We start from the raw sequence: 23185 nt of genomic DNA, 5'->3' as shown, positions 1-23185 counted from the left end.
TGAGTTGTATCCCCAGCACCACCAAAATAAATAAATAAGTCTGCACTGGGCATGCAGCACATGCATGTAATCTTAGCTACTCAGGAGGCTGAGGCAAGAGGATCACAAGTTCAAGGCCAGGCTGGGCAATTTAGCAAGATCCTGTCTCAAAATTAAAAATTTTAAAAAATGACTGGTGGTATAGCTCAGTGATAGAGAACTTGCTAGTTATGTGCAAGGTACAGGGTTCAATCTCCAGAAATAAAGATAGATAAATAGATAGACAAAACAACCCCCAGCACAGAGCTAGGGATGTAGCTCACTGGTAGAGCGCTTGCCTAACATGCACAAGGCCCTGGGTTCAATACCCAGTATGGAAAAAAAGAAAAGAAAAACAAGTTATCCCTCTGACCTAACCTACCCCATGCAGGAACTCCAGGGAGAGCCAGGAAATGGGCCACCTCTTTCAGTGGTGAGTTCTGCTGTTCCTTAGTTACTTGGGTTCTCCAAAGTTCTCACATCTAATGCCAGCAACCAGAGCTGTGGAGACACAGGAAAAGAGGGAGGTGGCCTAGTGAGTGACTGTTCCCAGGAGGGAGTTGAGGATGTCAGAGGGCAGAAAGGAGGCCTGCAGAAGGCTGGCCCCGTCCTTGCCTGAGCAGACCGTTCAGACCACTGTCAAGGCCAAGTTGAGGTCAGTTCCCCACAGGCCTTCCAAGAATTGTGCTGCTCAGATAAACCCCTTCCTAAGCCCTCTGGAAGACAAAGGAGAGTGTATTTTATTGTAGGACTAGGGCAGGGGTGGGCAGAGGCGCTGAGCCCACTTCAGAGCTGGCATTGACAGTTCTCCATCGCTTGAAGCCTCCCAGATTGCCAAGTCCCTGCTGGCTCAGCACGACTCAGGGCAAGGCTGAGCATTTGGCCAGCTTCCAGTGATGTTCACCTAAGTGGGGGAGGGGGGGCCGAGTAATGTGCCCTGCCCCCGGCACCTTCTCTCAGGGACAAGCTCCCCACCCCATGTGTCTAGAGGAAAAGGCCTAAGAGTGCCTTGCACATAGTAGGCACTTCTGGGTCATTATTAAAAGTCTGCATGGGATGGAGTTTCCAGTGCTGGGGGAAGGATCTGGGTCTACCTTAATGCCACAGAAGTATCCACTGTGTGGACTGGAGACACCTCAGGTTGGGCCCAGAGAGGGCAGGACCTGCCCTAGGTCACACAGTAGTCTCTGGTGTGCAACCAAGTATTGGAGAAGAGGATGATCTCATCTTAGAAGACAAGGCAGTGGACCAAAGAAAAGAAGTGCCTCCCTACCACCCTTTACCCCATTGACCAGACAGGCAAACTGAGTCTTAGAAGGAAGAGGTTGGAGTTGGTCCCTGCCTCACAGGTAATGTGCTGAACCTTGACTCAGTGCTGTGCTGTCACGCCCACTCCTCTGATCTCTGCCTCCTTCTCCCGTTCTGAGTTTCCTCAGAAGAGCATCACTGCCCACTCACACTCATCCTCTGCCTGCTTCTAGCACAGGAGTTCACAAACTGTTTCTGTAAAAGGCTAGTTAGTAAACCTTGTTGGCTTTCAGTCAAGAGGTGCCTGAGGTCTGTGTCACAGGCACCCGGCTCTGCCCTGGAGCCTGGAAGCAGCCAGAGACAGTATGTAAATGCACGGGCATGGCCGTGTGCCTTTCTGTATGCATGCTGGAATTTGCATTCCATGTAATTTTTACATGTCATGAAGTATTATTCTTCTTTAGGTTTGTTTTCAACCATTAAAAATGTAAAATCTATTCTTAGCTCATGGGCTGTACAAAAACAGGCAACAGGCCAGATCTGGCCTTTGGGCCACAGTTTGCCAATTCCCTCTTCTAGAAATGGGCTGTCCTGGGGCTGGGACTCCCCAGAATCACTGAGGCAGAAAGTCATGTCCTATCACACAGGTGGTAATAGAGTGGCCAACATTTCTGGTTTGCCCGATTAAGGGTTTCCTAGGATTCAGGACTTGGGGTGCTAAAAACGGGACAGTCCCAAGTAAACCAGGGTAGTTGGTCACCTTCCATGGTTATGGTGACCCCAGAAAGAGACAGGATTCAGGAAGCAGCCAGCCAGGGCCTTCGTGTGGCCCCTAGGGTCTGCTTAGTCCTTGCCAGTCGCCTTAGGGCCTTGTGCCACTGTGGCCAGCCCTCCACAGGGAGGTGGCCCATCCTCCAATCCTCTAAGAAAAAAAAAAAAAAAAATCTGTGGTCTGGGCGCTCTCAAAAGGCAGGAAGTTGAATCATCAACGCCAGTAACGACTCAGGCAGCCTGTGGGTCTGCCTGGGGAGCTCAGGGCTCCAGACCCACAGGGCTGGCTGCTCACTTTGTTGCTCCCTCTCTGAACAGGAAAGCTCCAGAGTAAGGCTACTTAAGAAATGAGAGCTGTTGAGTGAGGTGGGAGGATGGCAGGTTGATCTGGACTTCCACCCAGCTTTGGTCTCTACTCACTGTGTGGCTTTCAGTGACTCCCTTGCCTCTCTGTTTCCTGGCTTTGAGAGATGCTGATTCTTGAAATCCCCTAGAATTAAGAGCGTAAGTGGTGACCAAAGTGAGAGTGCTGTGGGTTCTGGAGGACTCAGCTTTAGCAGGCACAGGAGGTGCTCAGATGCACACTCCATCTCCTGCTTGCCTGGGAACAGGATCTGACCAACTACCCAAGTGCAGACTGAGAAGGCTAGATTTAGGGGAATGCAGAAGAGGGACAGAAAAGAAGGACCAGATAAAAGAGGGTTACCCACAGATATCAATAATAATCATGTCTCCTGTGTTTATTAATCACTTCCTAGGTGCCTAGCCCCTGGGTGGTCTTACTTGATCTTTTTTTGAGGGGGTGGTACCAGGGATTGAACTCAGGGGCACTCGCCCACTGAGCCACATCCCCAGCCCTATTTTGTATTTTATTTTGAGACAGGGTCTCACTGAGTGGCTCAGTGGTAGAGTGACCCTGGGTTCAATCCCAAGACCAACAAATAAATAAATAAGCAAGCAGGCAAGCAGACAAATAAATGGATTATCATTATTTCTATATTATAATTAAGAGGAGTCCCAGAGAGGTTAAGTATGTTGTCCAAGGGCGCACAGCTACCCAGTAGTGCAGTTCGAATCAATCCCTATGTTAGGTTGCATCTTTGAGAGGTAGGGACCCAGAAAGCCCACAGGTATCAGGAGGAGGATGAGTTTCCTAGAGAATTCAAGTGTAGGATGTAGTTGCACAAGACAACTAAGAACAGTAAGAAATCTGGGATCTGCTGGACTTGGTGTCTGTGCCCCCAGACAAGCAGGATCATGTTCAGCAGACTCTCGGATGACCTCTCAGGGCCTGATGAGGAATTGGGACACCCATCAGAATTCTGCTGCAAAGAATAACTGAACATTTCCTTTCTGAGCAAAAGTGCTGGCCCTGCTTCTCCAAGGGTGCACCATGGATAGGCGTGGATAAGTCCCTCTCCACTCAGTATGGGTGCCATGCTCAGGCTCAGACCGTGGACCCACAAGCCCCACGCTGCACACTCTGTGGTCTCCCTCTTCCCCTGTGAGTTAGGAGACAATGAGGGCTCATGAGGGTTTGACCAGCCTGAGCAGAGGACCAAGCCCCATTGGACCAGAGCCGATAGGGCCACTGGCAGGGTCTGTTTCAGTGGGCTTCTAGGCATGGGGACAAGCCCCAGCTTGCTGTCTTCAGGAACAGAGCTGGCAGACCATTCCAGGGAAAGAGGCCAATCTAGGTGCCCCAGGCCAGGAACTGGATCCCAGCATGAGATCAGTCCAGACCTAGAGGTGTCTTCTCCCCTGGGAGCAGTAGATTCAAAGGTGGTGCATTCCCTACCCTCTCCGGGGCACCATAAAATCCCCCCAAGAAGCCCTTAATCTAAGAAGCCTTTTGTTTCTGTCTGCTTCATGGGCACTGACTAGTATTGATAAGGATGGGGCTCCAGGGGCTTCATTAGCTTGAGGACCTACTAGGGGCATTCCTGGACAATGCCTTGGGATGGAGAAGGGGGGCCTGGAATTTGGGAGCGGGGACTAAGGCTAGCCTCCTGACTCTCCCCCCCACCCCCCCACCCCCGACTGTCCTGAACTGCTAGGCCTCTGGAGCCAAATCATCTCGCAGACATTTGGCTTCCATTATCTGGCTATTTTGGGCAGCCCTGGGCTAGACTTGATTATTGCAAACCCGAAATAGTTCTTTATTAGACATGGCTGGCTTGCCCTCCTAAATCAGTCTTTTCGAGCCCCTGGGGTCTGGCGGGGAGCACATCTCCCCATGCGCCCTCCAGGCCCTCTGGCAGGAAAGAAGGAGCCAACCAGGGCTTTGGCCCAGAGTACACACTCATGGGCACAGGAGGACAAGTGGAGGAACCGGGCCTGCGGGCAGGTCTGGGCCCTGCCCTCTTCCCTGCCCCCTGGCTTCAGCTGGCCCAGCCCCCAGCTCCTCCCCTAGGAGAGAGGGCAGAACAGGACTGGCTGGTTGAGGACCCTGCAGGACTGTGCCCGCCTGTCTACTGGGGCGTGCCAGCCTGGGTGTGGGGCCTCCACAGTCCAAAGGCCACCAACAGCCCAGCCACTGGGAGTGTGTGAAGGGGTGGTTCTCAGCCAGGGAGGTGCAGGACACTCGGGAGCAGGAGGGAGAGAGGAAGAGGCTGAGCGCAGAGCCTGGGAACCTCTCTGCCTACTGGCTGGACTGCCTCAGCCTCCCCTCCCCTCACAGCCTGCTACCTCTGGATACAGCTCCCCAGAACAGCTGTTCCTGCATCTGGGGGACAAATCTCCTGTAGGATTTGAGTGAGATGTCATCAGGCTACTGCTGGCCTGAAGCAAGTCTCTGCCCTGCTACTTTCCTCCCCCAAGGGCATTCATTTGTCCTTATCAGATGCTGTCAGACTTGCTAATCATGGAGTTTCTGGCACCTGACAGGTGGGTTAAGGAGAGGGTTGGGTCGAATTTATTTGCAGGTCCCCCACGTGGCCTCAGGTGAGTTGCATTTCGTGGCATCCCTGGTTACAGGTGGGGCCACAGGGTTCCCAGTGGCAGAAGAGAGCTCCGGCAGGATTCAGCGTGACTGGGCCGGAGCAGGATTGTGCAACAGTCAGGGCTGTTTATGTCTAATGGCTGTGCCTTTAAGGTGCAGTGGATCCTGTCATGAGGACATCCAGGCACAGGTGAGAAGCCTGGCAGGGCTGGTACATGTGGAATTAGTTGACTACCAGAATCTGGAAGAGGCCAGGAAGGATCCTCTCTCAACCCTTTGCAGGGAGCATTTCCAAATTTATTTTCTTATGTATCCCAATTTCAGACCTTCAATCATCAGAACTGGAGAAGAAAATTCTGAAGTTTTAAATCATCCTGTTGGTGGGACTTTATTAACAGCATTCCTGGGACACTGACACACCTGGGCTGGTTCTGCTGCCTGGAATGACCACACCCCTTGAGCTCATGCTCTAGTCTCTTACTTTCCATCACCTGTTCCATGCACCCACCTCTGTGTGCCCCAACTCTGAGCCCCTCCTTCTGCAGTAGATCTGTAAGGTTTGCTGCCAGCCTGTCTCCAGACTAGATTGCAGGCTCCTTGAAGGTAAGGCCTGAGCTGTAGCGTGACGCCTGACACATAGTAGGTGCTCCTTAAATATGAGATGGATGAAGGCTCTCCCCAGGAGTGATGAGCCCCTGTGAGCCTGACCTAGCTTCGGCTGGGGACTTGGCAGTCCTCAGAGACCACAGCATCATCCATACGGGCCACTGCCAGCTCCTCCACTCTCCAGATCCCTCCTGGCTCCTTGTGATTCTAAAGAACTTGGGGAAATTCCTAACCTTTCCTTTCAATCGGGCCATTGGCCCCTGGAGTCAGCCACAACATAACTGCTCAGGTCCCTCCAACAAGGGGACTGTGTCTGTGGCCCAGATGACTCATGCACACTGCTCCATCCTGCAACCTTGGGCGGGACTTGTGCTGGGGATGGTGCCAGCCAGCTCAGCCAGGAGCCTGGACATCCTGTTGCCCCAACCCAGTCCCTAGGAACAGAGTGTACTCAAGGCTTCAGGACAAAAATCTGGATTATGGGGAGGCCACGCTCGTTTGAAACTGAGATCTGAGTGATAAAAGGGACCAGAGAGGAGAAACAGCAAGTACCAAGTCCCTGAGGTAGGAATGAGCTTGACATGATTGAGAACTAAAAAGAACACAGGGGAGCCTGGAGCAGAGTGAAAGAGAGAGGTCAGTGATAAGACCTGAGATTCGATGGGGCCCACCTGGATCATCCAGGAGACACTCTCTCCATCGAGATCCTTAGCTTAATCATATCTGCAAAAGTAACTTTTGCCATGTAAAGTAACATACTCACAGGTCCCAGGGAACGGAACAGACATCCCAAGGGCAGGCCATATTCTGCCTACCATTGTATCTCTCTCTCATCCTCTTATCTGTCTCTCCTGTTCTCCATTTCTGTTTATCTATCTACCCACCTACCTACCTACCTAACTATTTGGAACTGAATGTGTATCTATTGACCTGTCACCAGACCACAATATATATCTCTCTTCCTGTCCCTTTATCAAATATTAACAGGTTATTTATCAATCATTCCTCCATGCTTTGATCATTCTATCTGAGAACTGCATTATCACCCTTCAGCCATCTACCTAGTAGCGTGTGTGTGTGTGTGTGTGTGTGTGTGTGTGTGTGTGTGTTACTGGGGATGGAACCCAGGCTTCACGCAGGCTAGGCAACAGCTGTACCATTGAGCTACATCCCCAGCCCTCGATAAGCTGAGTTTTAAATCCAACTTATCATTTAGTTGTCTTCTGTCCATGATGAATTACCAATCATCTAAGTCGTATCTGCTCACTTGTCACAGACGTGGACTTTCTTTCCCAACAAATAAAGTCAGTAAATATTCACTGAGGGCTTGCTATGTTCTCTGTGGATGCAATAAGAGGCAGACACCCCAGTAGCCATACAGGGTCCTTTTCCATTATATCTTTGTCACTGTCATGCCACCATCATCAATCCATGCACACTGTCCATTTTTGTCATCCACACAGGGCTCATCTTCTGTGGACTCCCACTAACCTAGGTGGCTGTCCTCTGCCTTGCGCTCGCTAGCCATACTGTGCATGCATAAATAATGCAGACTCATTTTACTTGATGTTGATCTTAGATAAAATGTGGGTAGAAAAGTGTATCTGCTGGGCAAGCATCTTGTACATCAAATAACAAGTCCTAAAGTTAAGTGGGAACTATTTTTAGGTTGTCTGGACAAATAGTGCAGGAGATGGGGACTCCAGAGATGTGGCCTCAGGCATGTGCGGGCACACGCAGGCACACGCAGGCACACAACACGCCCACGCGGCTACACACAAATACACACGAATGTGCCTCCTCTCTTTCTCCAGCCACCACACCAGCAGTTCCTTCCTGGCTTTCTTCTCCCCTCCGCTCACACAAAGGGGCCTGAGCAGACACTTCAGCGCCAGCTCATGTCCTGCTTCATCTGGTTCCCAGTCTAAGAATGTCTCCTCCCCCTTGGGCTGCCAGGTCTTCCAGGGCAAGGTTAGAGCCTGCTTCTTCTTTATTCTTATTTTTATTGTTGTAATACTGGGAATTGAACCAGGGGCACTCTACAACCGAGCTACATCCCCAGGCTTTTTTTTTTTTTTTTAAGTATTTATTTTCTAGTTGTAGTTGTCAATATCTTTATTTTTTTTTAATTTTTTTTTATGTGGTGCTGAAGATCGAACCCAGGGCCTCGCACGCCCTAGGCGAGGGCTCTACCGCTGAGCCACAACCCCAGCCCCTCCCAGCCTTTTTATTATTTCTTAAATTTGGAGACAGGGTCCCACTGAGTTACCTAGGCTGGCCTTGAACTGTCAGTCCTCCAGTCTCAGCCTCCCAAGTAGCTGGAATTACAGGTACGACAAGCCTGCTTCTCTGAACACATGCCCTCCAGGCCTGGCTGGTCTGAGGACTGGACACTCAGGAACATCTGGACTTTTCTTGAACTCAGGAGAAATAGAGGACTACAGATGCTCTCCAGGCCATCTCCCATAACCCAACACAGTCCTCTCTACCTCACCCTGGAACCGGTCTGCCCAGCCCAGATGCCAGGGTTCTTCTTTCTGTGGAACTTGCCTGGAGGAACTGTGTCAGCCAGATAATCTGCCTGGAGCTGGCCTCACAGGGATCTGCTCAACAAGAATTCCCTTGTTTCTAAGCATATTTGTGGCACTGGCATTGAGTGCCAGCTCCTGTCCAGGGATCTCCCCTGGCCCGCCGCTGGAGAGCAATCACATTTGGAGGGACTCACCATCTGCTAGGCTGCAAGTCCTGGACATCCGGTAGTCATAGTGCCCAGGGCCATCCCAGCTTCATAAGTCACTTTCTCCAAGGCCCTTGGGGGGAACAACTTCCTTACTCAAGGCTGAAGGAGGATCCCAAGGCTGCCACCTTGCTCCCTGGAGCACTTCGCACAGTGGAAGGATATCAAGGCCAAGACACCATTAATGAAGGCTTGACTGGGGGAGGCACATCAGGGCCAGCAGGTCCTACAGTCCCTGGCCCCGTGCTGAACCTTGATTCTCAGCCACATGCTTGACCGTGTTCAAACCCAGGGTCTGCCCTTCTGGAATCCTGTGGTTTCCTCCCGCAGGGACCTCATTTAACATATCTCTGAAGCCTGAAGCCAGCCAGGGGTTGGGCCCAGAGCAGCACAGATACGAATCAATGAAATCCTAGAGCCCAAGCCCTGGCTTCATGCAATCTTTCTTTCCCTTACAGCCAGCCCACAAAACCCACTTAGGGGTTCTCATTAACCACTTGGGGTCCACCAGGTAATGAATTATCCCTACCTTTGCAGCCTCAGGAGCAGTCTGGGCCAGGTACTTTCAAGCTAAATGTGTTGGGAAGAAACGGAACTCTACCTGACAAAGAAGGGATCTCCTTCTGGAGGCCATGCTGCTCAAAACCCTCTTTCCTGCTCAGTTCATATTAGCTAAGCTATGGAACCAACCTAGGTGACCTTCAACAGATGAATGGATAAAGAAAATATAGTGTATATACACAGTGGAATATTTCTAGGCCATAAAGAAGAATGGAATTATGGCATTTGCCATAATGGACAGAACTGGAGACTATCATGCCAAATGAAATAAGCCAATCTCAAAAAACCAAAGGCTGAATGTTCTCTCTGATATGCAAATGTTAATACGCAATGTGGGGAGGGGGAATAAAGGTTTATTGGATTAGACAAAGGGGAATGAAGGGACGGGAGATAGAATGGGAATAGGAAAGACAGTAGAATGAATCAGACATAACTTTCCTATGTTCATATATGACTACATGACCACTGTAACTCCACATCATGTACAACCACAAGAATGGGAAGTTACACTCTATGTATGTATAACATCAAAACATTCTACTGTCATATATATATAAACGTTTTCCTCTTTCTACACAGGTTCCCAGCCCCAGCCCAGTCTACCCAAGTCCCATCAGGTCAAAGGGAAGTACGGATTTTCTATGCACTTGCTGGAGCTCAAGTTCATGAGAAGGCTCTGGAATGTAGTTAGAGTCTGAGCCTAGTCCAACTGGAACAACTCAGAGAACCCTAACCCTGGAGCCAACAGGCCCTGGGCTACACAAGGGACAGCACTAGTACTAGCCCCAAGACAGCTTTCCAAGAGCATGGTGCCTCCCAACAATGCTTCTGTCCCTGGAAGATTTTAAGCATCTGTAGGGCAACCAGAAGCACCCAAAAGCAGAGGGCTTCTTGGGTGTCCTGCAACAACCACAGGATCGCCTCCTCTCTCACCCTTTACATTCCAATACAAGCAACAAGCATCATTTTGATGTGTCTTTTTGCAGATTCTTTCCCCGCACCAAGACCAAATTACACATATGTATGTGTTTCTGCAGGTCTTCAGATAAAAATGCACACTTCGGGGCTGGGGCAGGTGTGGCTCAGTAACAGAGGGCCTGCTTAGGAGTTTTATCCACGGAACCAAAAGTGGGGGGGGGGGCTTTCATTTTGTAGGGGTTTTTGTTGAGATTGGTTTTGTTGTTGTTGTTTATTGCAAATGACACCACATGGTACCTAGTACCTTGCAACCTGCTTGTCATTTATGCTTTCCTTGGGGCTCTTTACACATATTGTGTGTGTCCACATATTGCCACTCCCTCCTCTGCATCCTTGTCCTGTTTGCATTGTGCTTTATTTAGTTAGTCCTCTAGTGGTGGACACTCAGCTGCTTCCAGGGTCTCACTGTTCTAAAGAGTGCTATCATACCATTTTTAAACAGGGGTCTCTTTGTGCCCACATTAGAGGGTCTCCTGGGAGGAGGTTGCTGGAAGTTGACTTGCACAGTCTCATCTCTTCCTTGCAACTTGGGGCACCTACAGGCATCCTTCAGGTTACCTTCACCTCAGGCAGCTCCTAGTAGATTTTCCTGGACAGAGGGAAGTTCCCTCCTGCGGAGAAGCTCCAGGGTTGGCATCCTACTCTGTATCCAACTGCACTGAGGTGAACCAGGAAGATACCATCCCTCTCTCTGGAACATCCTTCACCATCCCTGTCTCATCTAAATCACCACCTGCTATCATTCGGATGTGTCTTGTTCCCTATGGATTCATGAGTTGGAGGTATGATTCCTAGTGAATGGAACCTTCCTAGGTGATGGAACCTTCAAGGGCTGAGGCATTGCTGGGCGCTGGTGGCACACGCCTGTAATCCCAGCAGCTTGGGAAGCTGAGGCAGGAGGATTGCAAGTTCAATGCCAGCCTCAGCAATCTAGTGAGGTGCTAAGCAACTCAGTGAGACCCTGTCTCTAAATAAAATACAAAACAGGGCTGGGGATGTGGCCCCTCAGTTATTGGGTATCCATGAGTTCAATCCCCTGTACCAAAAAAAAAAAAAAAAAGAGCTGGGGCATAGGACTGGGGTGTGGAGAGTGTTTGCCTCGTCTATGCAAGGCTCTGGGCTTGATTCCTAGTACTGAGGGAAAAAATAAAGAAAACAAATAGAAAAAGAAATAGAGAGGCAGGGCCTGGTGGAAAGTCCTCAGGCCACTCTGGGTCTTGTCCTCTGAAGAGAATGCTGGTGCCCTGAAGAAAGTTCTGGAAAGGGCATTGTCATTAAAAACTGATCCTGATCTCCCATTCTGGCTTCTTGTCTCATTTAGTTTATTTTTTGCAGTACTGAGAATCAAACCCAGGACCTCACACAGGCTAGGCAAGCACTCTCAGCCTCCTGCGTAGCTAGGATTACAGGTGTGTGCCACCATGCCCACTTGGCTTCCTGTCTTAAGATGTGATCTCTTCCTCTTGTGTGCTCTCCTGTCAACGAGATGCCATCCACCATTTGGTGCTCACCAGAACGGAAATAATTCTGGTGCCATGCCCTTAAAGTTTCAGAACTGTGAGCTAAATAAACATCTTTTCTTTATAAAGTTTCCCAGCATCAGATATTTTGTTATAGTAATGAAAAATGAACTAATAATACTCATCTTCATGCAGGTCCATCTCCACAGCTTGCCTCAAAAAAAATCTTTTACCTATTTCAACCACCAGGCTCCTAAGACAACTTGTTTTATTTTAGTAACCCTGTATATACTTAAGGACCTATCTTCCTAAATGGGCTTACATCTCATAAAGGCAGAATTTGAACCTGAAAATCTGTCCTGGCATATAGATGCTTTGTTTCTGTAGGTTGTTTGTATATGTGCTATTTGAAAAGCCAAGGTACCCCAAGTATGACTGTAAGTTCACCAGTAAATACATGGGAAGAATCTTTTTAAGACTGTCAGATGGGGAGAAGATTTGCTTTGTAGTCTTTTTTTGGCAGTAATGGGAGTTAAACCTAGTGCCTCACACATGCAGGGTGAATGCTCTACCCACTGAGATATATTCCCAGCACTAGATTTACTTTGATTTTTCATAAACCCTGGGAAAGGTGAAAGGGTTTTGTTTACATTGCTCAACTTGACTTAGAGCCAGTGCCTTTGGTTCTTGGTGGCTCTTGGATTGGGCTGGGCCCCTCAGCTCTGAGTGGGGTGTGTCACACTTGACTTGGTTGGGCAGGCCCCTGACTTGGCTGGACTTACTGGCTGCTGCCAGTTTTGGAGGAGGCGTTTGCAGGCCCCAGGGATCTTCATTGCCTTCTGCCATCTGTGGCCAACAGGCTAAGTCTGAGAGTCTAAGAAGGGACAGGTGGCCTGGCTGGCACATTCTGCAGACATCTCCTGGGACTGGTCAGTACCATCTCTGAACTGGAAGGCTAGTGCTCTGAGGGGCACCTCTCCCAGGCATGCAGTATCGTACATCCCAGGTAGAGCCAAGTCTGGATCCTGCCAGGCCAACGTCTTCAGCCACAGACAGCTCTGGGTGGCTTGTCCCTCTCTCCCAAGCCCCAGCTGCATGCAGTTTCTTCCTGGAGCCCAAGAGGCAAGAGCCGCTGGGTTTTGTCCTCTCGTCAATGCCAAATTATGTGTTTTGTACAGGTCTTGGCACAGAGTAAGCACTCGGGAAATATTTACTGAACAACCAATGGAATGAATGTTCACTCTTCTTCAGAGGAGGCCACGTAAAGGCACTGACTACAGGTGGGAGGGGGAAAGAGTGGACTTTAGAAACAGAGGACCCAGAAGGAAGGGTGAACAAAATTTGCCTGCATCTGATCAATCAGCAAGTCTTCCCAGACTCAATTCCTTCAGGTTCCCAGGAATTCTCTAGAAACCATAAGGTTAGGGCAGGTGTTTCCTAACCTGTGAACTCATGCTACTTCATGTGTGACCTGTGGATCAGCGGCATCAGCAGCATCTGGGAGCTTTTGAGAAAGGCAGACTCTCAAGCTCCACCCCAGACTTCATGAATCAGAATCTGCACTTGAACGAGATCCCTGGTGATCTGCATGCATCATGTCATCATTGGACAAGCAATGCCTCCAGCAGCATGTGAATGAACATCGATCTGGAACCCAAATGAGGACTTCTCACCTGGCACAGAGGCAAGCTGTTGGGGAGTGTGGATAACTACATCTGGGACTTCTGCCTACCTCCATGACTCAGACAGATTATTGAGTCAGATATTTTCTCTCTCCAGTTCTTGAACACTGCCTGGAACATAGCAGGCACTCAATAAATATTCAACAAATGAATGTTGAACAAGTCTTAGGCTATTTTGAATTTTTATTTTTTTATTTTAAATTTGTTCTAATTAGTTATCCATGACACTAGAATAAGGTGATGTGATTTTTATTTTTTTATTTTTATTTTTTAAAGAGAGAGAAAATTTTTTTAATATTTATTTTTTTAGTTTTCGGTGGACACAACGTCTTTATTTTTATGTGGTGCTGAGGATCAAACCCAGTGCCGCGCGCATGCCAGGCAAGTGTGCTACCGCTTGAGCCACATCCTCAGCCCCGGTGATGTGATTTTTAAATTTTATTGATTTATTTTAATTAGGTACATATGACAGCAGAATGCATTTTGATTCATTGTACACAACTGCAGCACAACTTTTCATTTCTCTGTACATGATCACACCATATGTGCAGTCACACATGTACCTAGGGTAATAGTGCCCATCTCATTCTGCCATCTTTCCTGCCCCCATCCCCTTTCCCTTCCCTCCCTCCCCTCTGCCCAATCAAAGTTCCTCCATTTTCCCCATCACCCCCCCATTATGGATCAGCATCCACTTATCAAAGAAAATATTCAGCCTTTGGTTTTTTGGGGGTTGGCTTACTTTGCTTAGCATAATAGTCTCCAACTCCATCCATTTACCTGCAAATGCCATAATTTTATTCTCTTTTAATGCTGAGTAGTATTCCATTGTGTGTGTGTGTGTGTGTGTGTGTGTTTGTGTATACCAAAATCTTATGCTTTTTTTCAATTAAAGTTCTTATGCTATTTTTTTCCATTAAAGTTCTTAAGGTATGCTGGACCTTCTGCTTCTGGATATAAATTGCAAGTTATTTTTAAAAGGATGTTTGTTCCCACTAAGGACTCCTGGAAGAACAGCTATTGTCTAATAAGCAATTATTGAGTACCAGGCCAGTACTTGAAATCATGTGGTCATGTTGTGTGTGTTTCACAAACTGTGGTTCCTGGGTAAGGGCATCAAGAATGACCAGCTGCTTGTTAAAAATGCAGATGCCTGGGACAGGTCTCGGAGACCTGCCCACTGGGAACCTTTGGGGATAAGGTCTAGAAGTCTACATTTTTACTGAGTATCACCATTCCCCAGCACACCGAAGTTTGGAAATGACTCATCCCCAGTTAACAGAGAAGGAAAATGAGGCACAGACAGGATAACTGATCTATGCAAAGTCATAAAGCTGTTGAATGGTCAAGGAAGGATGCAAACCCAGGACTGTCTAACTCTGGAATGCATAGTTTTCATCATATTGTCTGTTACACTGGCAAAACTAATAGTCAGGCTGATATGTGTATTTAGCCAGATATATGGTTTTGTGTACATTTTGTTTGTCAACAAAATTTTATAGACTTGGAAGGCAGTCAAGTGTGCTTTATTTCTCTCAGGATTCGTTACATCCCTTACCATGCTTAAGGAACAGAAAGATCCTCACTAAAAGTTGTCTAAGTTGAATTTCTACAGCTAAGTGGTTATACTGTTCTATACATATTCACAAACATACAAAGGGTGTCTTATTTCTTTAATATATATATATATATATATATATATATATATATATATATATATATATATATATATATTAGTTATAGATAGACATAATAAATACCTCTATTTTATTTATTTATTTTTATGCAGTACTGAGGATTGAATCCAGTGCCTCATACATGGTAGGCAAGTGCTCCACCACTGAGCTACAACCCCAGCCCTGGCTATCTTATTTTTAGTAGCATACTGGAACACATGATAGCAACTGTAAATGTTGCCACTCTTTCTTGAACCCAGTCCAATCAAGGTTTTGCTTGAACCACTCCATTGACATGGCTCTTATCAAGGTCACCATTGACCTCCATGTTTCTGAACCTAATGATTGATTCTCTGCAGATTTGGACGTAGGGCTTTCTTTCCTCCTGTAACTCTTGCTTCCCTTGGCTTCCAGGGCATTCTATCTCTTTGGATGCTTTTTATTTATTTATTTTTAGTTGTAGGTGGACACAATACCTTTATTTTGTATATATTCACATGTAGTGCTGAGGATCGAACCCAGCGCCTCACATGTGCTAGGCAGGTGCTCTACTGCTGAGCCACAACCCCAGTCCCTAGATGCTTCTTTTTTGATGACATCTTTGCTGATTCCTCTTTGTCTTCCAGCCATCTTTGAGTCCCTTCTCTTTCTACACTTGGATCATCTCCTGTAGCTTTAAATACCATCCATCTGCTGATAATTCTTAAATAATATCTTCAGCCAAGACCTTGCCCCAAATTAAGGCTGCCATGTTGAGCTGCCTGTGGGATGGCTGCACTTGATGTCAAACAGGCATCTCAAGCTCAATGTCTAACAATGAGCTCCTTATCCTCCTCCAAAACCTATTCCTTCCAGTTTCCCCTGCCTTAGCCAATGGCAATCCATCCTTCCATGGGCTTAAGGTCAAACTCTTGTAGTCATCCTTAGTGTCTTTCTCTCACATTCCATAAGCAAATTCTCCAAAATATACACAGAATTTGGCCACTTCTCACCATTTCCACCGCTGCCACTCTGGTCCAAGGTAACATCTTCCCTCACTTGGTGGGTCAATCAACAACATGTCTTCCCATATATCCTTCGGCTTCAGCCTTCCCCCCTTTGGTCTGCTCTCTGTATGAAAGCTGAGTGACCTGTAAAATCCAGTGTCAGATCATGTCATTCATGATACCAATGACAACCCCCTCATATCACTCCAGTCAAATCCAAGTTCCTTACAGTGTCCTGGGTGACCTCTTCCTTTGACATTGTAAACATGCTTCTGCTTCGAGCCCTTGCACCTGCTGTTTTGTGTAGGGATGGACAGGGGTTCTTGACCTTTTTTGTATGGTGGACTCTTTCTGAGTATAAGATCTTTTTATTTTTTAGATGTTTGTTTTTTTTTTTTAAGAGAGAGTGAGGGGGGAGAGAGAGAGAGAGAGAGAGAGAGAATTTTTTAATATTTATTATTTTTTAGTTCTCGGCGGACACAACATCTTTGTTGGTATGTGGTGCTGAGGATCGAACCCGGGCCGCACGCATGCCAGGCGAGCGCGCTACCGCTTGAGCCACATCCCCAGCCCTATTTTTTAGATGTTGATAGACCTTTAGTTTTTTTTTATTTCCACGTGGTGCTGAAAATCGAACCCAGTGCCCCACACATGCTAGGCAAGTGTGCTACTGCTGAGCCCCAGCCCCAGCTCCTCTAAGATCTTTAAATTCAGTTTTAAAAAAAGTTCCATAAATTATAAAGAAAACCAATTTTATTGAAATACTACTCTCAAAAATATTTTTAAATGTATAATATAGTAATATATGTGCTTTATTAATTCATTAAATTGCAGCATAATGTTGAGGTAGTGATGAATGTAATATTTTAAGGTATTTTCAACAACTGTAATGTGATATGAAAATATCTGTGATTTTTACTAGCAGCAGTGTCACAGGTGCTGCTAATATCACTGATTTGTTATCTGCATTCATAATTGAAGAACTGCTATGTTTTAATTAGTGAAAATAAAGATGCAATTCTTTTTCTCATCAAAGGTGCTGACCCCCTGAGAACTACCCATTGACCTTTGGAAGGGAGGGTTCGTGGGGTCCAGGTTAAGAAGCCTGGGCTTAGAATGCTCTTATGCCCTCAATGTACCCTTATGCACATATACTGTCCCACACAACTCACTCCTCCTTTTGCTTAAGAATCACATTTCTGGTGAGGTCTTCCCTGACCATTCTACTTAAAATTATACCCTTACTCTCTCCATTCCCCTTTTCTGCTTAATTCTTCCCTACATCACTTAATTATTTTCAAACATATAGATTTTTAATTTATTTATTGCTATTTCCACTAGAAACAGACACTAGGCACTTGTCAAATGGTGACACATTCTAGTATGGTGTCTGGCATACAGAAGTCACTCAATAAGTACTTGTTGAAAATAAGTAATGATTAAATCTGTATGACTTGTGTCTTCTCATTTTTTTTCCTGCAAAAAGTTAATGAATGATTGGTGAGACTTTTAATAAAGATTAAGGAGTTATAATTATCTTCATCACTATAATTTTATTAACTTCCAATATTAACCTTAAACAGTGGCACAGAGCTGCAGGTTTCTTAGCATTCTGAATAGGCTTCCAGTCCTGTTTTCCAACAGGATGTTTTGGGGGCCTGGGTTTCACCCCATGTCAGGAACTATCTCTGATGCAAAGTGTCACTCATAAAGCTCTTTCTTGCCAAGGTAGCTAGCAGACTCCCCCAACTCCAGTCAAATAAATAATAGTAAGAATACTTTTTATTTCTGGCAACCCTATAAGTCAGCTACCACTTACTAGCTATGTAATTGTTGGTAAGTTACTAAACCTTTCTGAAGAGGTAAGTTTTTTTTTTTTTTTTTTTTTTTGGTACTGGAGATTGAACTCAAAAACTAAGCCACATCCCCAGCCCTATTTTGTATTTTATTTAGAGACAGGGTCTCATTGAGTTGCTAGTGCTCCGCCATTGCTGAGGCTGGCTTTGAACTCACGATCCTGCCTCAGCCTCCAGAGCTGCTGGAATTACATGCATGTGCCATCGCGCCGGGCAAGATGGGATTTTTGTGGGGATAAAATGGAATGGCCCCCACAGGGTGTAGTATAGAGCAGGTGCTCTTTAAATGATCATCCACAACCTCTTCCACCTCAGCAGGTCACTTTATAACTGCTTGCCAATGCATTTTCCCATTCAAGTTCAGCTCCTGATGGCTAGGAGAAGGGCCGTGTCCTGTCTTCCAAGGCATGTTAACCTCCTACAATTTGATCCAACCAGAGCAGCCCCCTTTAGGACTGCCTCTATAAATTGATGCCTCCACTCTGATCCCGGACCTCCAACATGTGACTGAGACTGTTATCTGGACCTTGACCGTGAAGCCCACCATTTATCACAGTTTCCTTTCCTGACCCTCCTTGTACCCACACTGGGAGTTCCTGTACCCGTCCTCATAGAGGGAAAGACAGAAATCATCATCCTGCTGTTTTCAGGTGTGTAGTGCTTTCAAAGAGGGCTTTCACCCTTCCCCAAAATATGTAGGTGCCGCACTGCGGCATGTAGGCACAAGGTAAGAGAGGAGAGGGTATGTGTGACAGCTCAGTGGTAGAGCATATGCTTAGCATGTGCAAGGCTCTTGGTTTAATTCAAGCACCAAATACCAACAAACAAAAAGGGGGAAGGGTCAAAGTACTCCCATGCACCATGCATTTGAGTCTGATTCTGCTTTACCCACACAGCATGTATACATGCATATTTACATATATGTATATATGCACACATGGCCTCAGGAATCTTCCACCACTTCATTATAGGAAGAGGTAAAACAGACCCAGAGAGATGAATCCACTGACCCAGATCACACAGCTTCTCAACTGCAAAGTCAGGAACTGAACCCTCCTAGCCTCCAACACCTGTTTCCAGGCGTTTACCCTGGCCTGGGAAAATCCTACCAACCGACCACTGTGAGCCAGAGCCAGGTCTAACTTTGAGGTGGCACCCAGTCCCCTCTTCTTGCCAGATAAGCTGCCTCATACTTTGTGAATGAAGGCCACAGAAGAGAAATGTTGCAGTGACTCCCTTTGAGCTCATATTTCTTTCTTGTTGCAAAAAGTGCTTATTTCAGCACTCATCATCTCCCTCTTTGTTGTGTAGACAATCCGCCCTGTTGGATTTGAGCTGTTATTATGAGTTTGTTTATTATTAGATTTATTTCTCCTATAAGCAAATGTGTTCACAACAGTCCATGGGGGAATCTTCTTAATTGTCACATAAATGTCATCTTATGTAAATTGAATATTTATGTTTTCATGGAAGTCGGTGGAGGGAAAAGGAAGAATAAACAACCTTCAGTCTTGGAGAGGGAAAGGGATTCACAACTCACCCACATGCCTTCAAAACCAAAAGGTGAGTTGCAAAAATCATTGGATCATCTTGGAGGGGCAGCCAAGAGAGCGGGGGTGGGGTGGGGTGGAGAAAAAGCTGGCAACTATGCCATGGGAATATTGGGCTAGCCTCCCGGATCTCCCCAAAACCTCCAGCCAGGACCAGACTACTTCGCTGGTTGAGGCATTTCGAGGAGGCTGAAGGTTGCCCCCAACCCTCCCCATCCAAGAGACAAGCCCTTCTCCTTCCTAGAGAGAAGGTGAGCGTGGCGGGCGCAGCGGGTTAGGTGGGTGTGGTCCGCAGCTCTGGGAACCGACCCAAGGCCCCGCCACCGCCGGCTAGCCGCCCGACAGCCCGCCCGCCTGGCGAGCGCAGGCTCTTCTTCCAGAAACTGCGAGGATCCAAGCGCACTGTTTGTGCACCACAAGGTCAAGTCGGGAAGTGGAGCCGGCGGAGGAGGGGCGATGAGGCGAAGGGTGGGGAGGGGGGAGCCCCGCTTCTTAGCCAAGTGCCAGCCCTTGGAAGTTGCCCCTCTGTTGTTAACCCTTTAAGGGGAATGGGCGGGACGAGCAAAAGGGAAGGGGTTGCCCCGAGGCAAACTCCTTCTGGACCCAGGACGTGCAATCACCCAACCACCCATCACCGCGTTCTTCACCCTCCGGAAATAGGGGGCAGCTCCGGGCGCCTGGAGGCACCCGAGAGGGGGGAGGGGGCGACGAGCCCTAGAGGGACCCTCTCTACGGACCGCCCCTCTTTCCGTGAGGTCGCCTACAATTTCAAGTTTCCCCTGCCCGGGATGTTAGTTTCCATTTGGTGTGGGTGGGCGACGAAGGCTGCGCCCCCTCCCCCAGACTAGTACGCGCCCCTCCCCTCCGCTCCTGCCAGCACTTTCTGCTCACTTCTGGCGCTGTAAAACGCCACGCGATTTATTTGATTCACATTTTAAAACCAGCGATTCGGAAACGGGGCCAAGGGTGAGGGTCTCCCAGCCCTGGAGTCCCGGGGGGCGGGGTGCTCAGTGCAAACCTCGTTTCCTCCGCGAGTGTCGCCTCCAGGCTGTTATTTGCAAAGAAACGTCTTTTTGACGCAGGGAGAAATGGCAAATTTTAAGTACGTCATTAATATGGCGCCAAAAGATTTTTTTTAAGTATAAGCTTGCTATTTTTTTTTTTAAGGTTGCGGGGGGCGCCGCCCGGGTCTGGGGCGCGAAGGAGGCGGGGTGTGAGCAGAAAGTGTGAGTGAGAGAGTGGAGGGGCGGGGTATGTGTGTGAGTGTGTGAAGTGTGAGCAGACCTGATGGGACTTGCACGGGCGCAGCCGCCGCTCGGGCCCGGCCCTGGGGACAGGGCGGGCTGGGGGCGCCCCAGAGTGCTTGAGTCGGGGCCCCGCTGCAGGCAGGCGGGGGCCGGGCAGGGCACCCTCCCCCCCCCCCCCGGGGGCCCGCAACACTACCTGGAACCGCCGCGGGAGCCAAACAACTGGGCGAGGGGGGGGCGGTGACGGGGGGTGTCGGGAGCGGAGATCCGAGTGAATAAGAAAAAAGTGGCTACTCCCCCTCCCTCGCTCCTCCTGCCCGCCCCCACCCCACCCCCACCCCAACACATTTTTTTTTTCTAAAGAGATCACAAGGAAGTCTTGGTTTAAAAAGAAACAGAAACATACACAGGGGGTTGGTGAATGGTGCCGACCGCGGCCATCGCAGTTGGAGGCTATTTTTTTGGGGGGTGAGTAGCGTCCATGGAGTTACTTTGCTCCCACTCCTAGCGGCACCAGCTCGAGTCTGGCGGGCTAACCGTCCCCAGCAGGAGCGCGGGGCTGGGGACGCCGCGGGCACGGCCGCCTCCCTCGCCACGACCCCGGATGGATGCGCGCCCCCCGCCCTCCCGCGCCGGCCCCAGGAGCTCCTGGTTTCGGGAGCATCCTTCCCGCGCCGGCCCCCGCCGCGGCGCGTAGCCGAGGGCAGCGCCCCTCGGGAGGGCACCGCGGAGCAAGGTAAGATCCAGCCCCCGGTGGCTGGGCCCTGCGCATCTCCACGGCATTATTTTGTGTTTTTGCAACAGATCTGCTAGCGCTCCTCGCTCTCTCTCTTGCTCGCTCGCTCCCTCTCTCTCTTGCTGGCTGCCTGTTCTAGGAAGCCAGCGCGGGGGGTGGGGGGGATGCACAGCACTGGGGAGAGAGATTGCGCATGTTGGTCAGTCGTTTAAAGAGTACGGTGCGGGGAGGCTGAGAGGGGCGCATGCAACAACTTTTGGAAGGGTGAGCCTGGCGACCTTCTTTATTAATGACTGCGGCAAAGCGCCCCTGGGCCGGCGAGGGGGCGCGGGAGGGCGGGGGCGCGCGGAGGTTGCAACTTGCCCCGCGGGCTCCGGCCGGTTGGAGGGGCTGCGGCGGGAGAGGGGTGCGGGGGGAGGCCGAGCGTCCGGGGTTGGGGATTCGGAGAACCTGGAGCTATCTGCCCTCCTGAGTTTCATTTTGTTGATACGCAGCACGTCCAGCCGCCGAACCGGGCTGAGCTGGTGCACATGACCCGGCGCTGGGCTCACGTGCAGCCGGTCCGGTCCCAGACACCTTCCGGGGGCCACCGCCTCCGCCCGGCGCCCCCTCTCCGGGCTGGGTGCACGCGGGCGCTGCACGCGGGGGCAGCATGCTCGGCTCCTGGGCTCAGAGGCTCTGCACAAATTAGACAGTTTTTTTTTTTTTTTTGGAGGGTCTGGGGACACCCTTTACAGGTGAGTGTGGAGGGTGCGCAGCCTTGGCGCCTGGGGCTCGGGCTGGGGTCGGGGACAGGCCCCCCCACCCCCAGGGCTGCGCGGGAGTCCGGCGGGGGAGAAGCGCTGGGAGAGTGGAAATGTACCGGCGGCGGCCGGAGCGGCGGGTGCGCGCCCGCGGGGCGACGGCAGGGGGCGTGGCCCTTGTTTACCTTCTCCCAACTCTGCCGGTTCGCGTCCCGCTCCAGGGACAGCTCCGCAGTCCCCTGCCCTCCGCCTTCGCCCTTAGGCCCTGGGTGATATGGGGAAGGTGCTGACTGGCAGCCGACCCTGGCTGGGATGCACACACCTGACCCCCAAATGAGCGACATTGCAGCCCCCGCCCCCACCGAGCACTGCTGCAGTCCCTCCGCCGGATCCCCGGCCCCGCCCCGCCCCCGGCAGTGGCATCTTCCCGGCCTCACCTCCTTCCTCCCTCTCCCTCCCTCCTTCCCACCCACTCGCCTGCGCCTGCGGAGCAGCTCCCTCCCGCCTTCTCCCCGCCTGGGTGCAGACTTGTGGCTCCCCGTGGTCCCTTCCCGCCCATCCCTGGGTCTTGAGGCACCCCTTCTCAGGCCAAGGGATGAGAAGGGGTCAGCTTGGCCATTCGGAGCTGTTCCGCCGGAGGATGTCTGTGAGACAGGCAGGAAGCCTTCACTCTAGCTTCCAGAGGCCCAGCCCCCCCAACCCTGTCCCCTACTACACACCGCTGCCCCGCTCTCCCTCCCCAACCCCCACCTCTGGGTCTCCAGTGCCCTTCCCGGAGTCTTCTAGACCCCTCCCCCGCCAGGGGCGACAAGCCCACCCACCTCCCGGCGCCGCCCCGGGTCCGAACCGCCTCTTGCCCTTCCTTCGCCTGGGCTGGAGCACCCCGCAGCTACCTCCGGCTCCTCCTCCAGGCTCCCGCGGTCGGAATCACGCCGGCGCGCCTCCAGCCTGCGGTCCCGCGTACTGCCTCCAGGGGCGGGCTGGAGGCGCGCACAAGCCCCCTTCTAATCCCCTTAGCCACTGCCGCCGGGCCGGGGCACTTTTTTTTAAGGGCTTGGCCGCCAACCTCGTGCTGGGGGCTGGGGAGGGGGAGGGGCGCCAGCTTTCTTTTGCCAAAGGCAGTTTGCAACCCGCATCCTTGGTCTCTGCAGATTTCTAAACCACACCCCTGCATCTAGCACCCCCGGCTGGTCTTTTACGGTTCCAAGGCACAAAGTTTTATCCAGAGGCAGTTTGTAGGGGGTCATCCAGAGGGGTCATGTTTGTATCCAGAGCAGTGCCAAAGGATCTAGAAGGGTCTGAGCCCCTTCATTGAAAGAAAGAGGACCCCTGAGCCCAGATAAACTGGATAATCCCTAAACTTTTATGTTTGCAAATCTAGTCCCTGGC

At 49.9% G+C, this 23185-nt stretch overlaps 1 protein-coding gene and 1 long non-coding RNA gene across 2 annotated transcripts in view; one reads left to right on the top strand and one right to left on the bottom strand.

The window, feature by feature from the left end:
• Window positions 1-21318: 21318 nt before the first annotated feature.
• LOC113199907 (uncharacterized) lies at window positions 21319-22696 on the bottom strand. The gene is made up of 4 exons (XR_013344134.1): window positions 22618-22696; window positions 22274-22440; window positions 21982-22118; window positions 21319-21731 (listed from the first exon to the last, which is right to left on the bottom strand). It is a non-coding gene; the product is annotated as an uncharacterized LOC113199907 (long non-coding RNA).
• Jade2 (jade family PHD finger 2) overlaps window positions 21709-23185 on the top strand; it is a 46632-nt gene continuing 45155 nt past the window's right edge. Inside the window, exon 1 of the mRNA XM_077801647.1 lies at window positions 21709-21790. The gene's annotated coding sequence lies outside the window, so the exon portion shown is untranslated. The remainder of the gene's footprint in view (window positions 21791-23185) is intronic.

The sequence above is a fragment of the Urocitellus parryii genome, chromosome 1, assembly GCF_045843805.1.
Source record: "Urocitellus parryii isolate mUroPar1 chromosome 1, mUroPar1.hap1, whole genome shotgun sequence".
Taxonomy (NCBI): domain Eukaryota; kingdom Metazoa; phylum Chordata; class Mammalia; order Rodentia; family Sciuridae; genus Urocitellus; species Urocitellus parryii.
The sequence above is the reverse complement of the archived record's forward strand: the minus strand, read 5'-3'. Positions and strand labels throughout refer to the sequence as shown.